General features: G+C 37.1%; 1 non-coding gene across 1 annotated transcript; it reads left to right on the top strand.

Moving 5' to 3' along the window:
• Window positions 1–1,507: 1,507 nt before the first annotated feature.
• Window positions 1,508–1,614, top strand: LOC126013018 (U6 spliceosomal RNA). Its single transcript, XR_007497356.1, has one exon. It is a non-coding gene; the product is annotated as a U6 spliceosomal RNA (small nuclear RNA).
• The last annotated feature ends 518 nt before the right edge of the window (window positions 1,615–2,132 follow it).

Here is a 2,132-nt window from a genome sequence, read left to right as displayed (position 1 = left end):
TTTTAGAAGACAAAAGAGCTTCTTTCCTCATACATATTTTTTAATATTTTCTTTATAATTGCAAAGCACTTTTCCCCAAATTATCAGAACTCAAAGATGGGGGTTCTTAAAGCTGTTCTCTTTAATCTACTAATTAACTAAACAGATGCTAGACAATGGAGACTGAAGTGATAGTACCATGTAGAGTCTTTGCCATGCTTGAGGCTGGCCCAGGTTTAATCCCATATAGTCCCATATAGTCCCCTGAGCCTGCCCCTGAGCATCACAGCATGTGGCCCCAAAGTAAAAATATAATTAAGACAAGGAACCTAATAACAGAAATCATTCATGCTAAAGATCATGATCACAATAAACAGATAAAGATGAGAAGGCAAAGGTATTTGTTGACATCCCAAACAATTTACGTGCTATCTATATATTTATTATTAGCTCTATCATTTATTTTATTTCCTTTTCAATTTTTTACAAGAGTGTTTATTTCTGAGTTTTAGGATTATGACATAATCATACCATGTCCTTTTACAACAATTACAATATTCAGTTTTGGTTTTTAAAGCAACTTACCTACTATATATCTCTCCAGCCCCATTTCAGTTTCTTTATTTACAAAATGGATCAGTATTCACCTTTCTCTTAAGATAATCAAGAAGGACAAATGATGCAATCTCAAGTCTATAACTTGATCACTGCAGCTCTATAATTTATCCTCAAAATAGTCAGGACTCATAAAAGTGCTACCAAGTGTGAGACAACTCCAACAAGCCCAGACAAAATTAATTATTATACTATTTTTATATACTACAAATGAGTCATAGCATTCTATGTCTATCTCTCTCCCTCTAACTCATTAAGTTCAGCATAAAACTTTCCATATCCATTATGTATAAACAAATTTCGTGACTTCATTTTTCCTAACAGCTGCATAGTATTTCATTGTGTAGATGTACCATAGTTTCTTTATCCACCGAGAACTACTATTCTCAGGTACTTGGGTTATTTTCAGATTCCAGCTATTGTGACTACACAGTGAGTTTTAAAATTAAATATTTATCTTATCATCACTGTTCTTATGTACTAAACCAGGGGTGGTGAACAATTTCGACACAGAGAGCCAAAATTTTAAACTGTGAGAGTCAGAGAGCCACACCATGCAGTGACCTGCCAAACAGACAAACACTCACACAAAAGCATATCATTTTAACAATAATATATTCAACACATATTGCATTTTGCCATTTTGAGTGAGGGTCAATATCCTGCAGTGATGGTGAGGGTGTGCTGCATCCTCCCTACTAAGAACTCACGGCAAAATATGACCCAACATGTGCCACAAGGGTCCCCCATTCGCTGGCCCATGCAGTTGTTTCTGAGGGATGGGAGTTGGTATGCCAGCCTGGGGATGGGACTATGCAATCAGAGATCTCTCCTCAGAGGACCCTCCTCAGAAGCAGCAGAACAAAATCCAAACTTGGCAAAGATCCACAGTATACGAAATAATGATAAGAGGGTGCTCGGTTTGGCAGCACATATACTAAAACTGGAACGATACAGAGAAGATTATCATGGCCCCTGCACAAGGATGACATGCAAATTTGTGAAGCGTTCCATATTTAAAAAAAAATAAGAATAAGAGGCAAAGAGCCGCATTCATTTTGGCCTGGAGCTTTATGCGGCTCGAGAGTTGCATGTTCGCCACCCCTGTACTATATAAACCACTTGAATGCAATAAAAAACATGTTTTCATGGTGTTTTACAAATGCAGGCGGCTGTTTCAAAAATATTCCTATTTCTCCACTGAAATTTAGTTAAGTGTTTTATATGTAACCCTATTGCAACAGTATTGTAAACCATATGCAAAAACTTATGCAATTAAAAAAAAAAGCTCTTCTGGACCAAACTTTATTCCCAGCAGCAGTGAATGAGAGTCCCTTTATCTCCACATCAGCACCAACACTGATTGCTCTGTTTCTTTTTGATTCAGCAACAATATTGCAAATCACAGCATCTAAAAGTAAAAGAAAGAGAGAGAAAAGGGAGAAAATATTGGCAATAAAAGCAGGCAGGGTAAGGATAAAAAGGAGGGCAGAAGGGAAACTGAGGACATTGGTGATGAGAAATGTGCCCTGGTGAAG

The sequence above is a fragment of the Suncus etruscus genome, chromosome 6, assembly GCF_024139225.1.
Source record: "Suncus etruscus isolate mSunEtr1 chromosome 6, mSunEtr1.pri.cur, whole genome shotgun sequence".
Taxonomy (NCBI): domain Eukaryota; kingdom Metazoa; phylum Chordata; class Mammalia; order Eulipotyphla; family Soricidae; genus Suncus; species Suncus etruscus.
The sequence above is the reverse complement of the archived record's forward strand: the minus strand, read 5'-3'. Positions and strand labels throughout refer to the sequence as shown.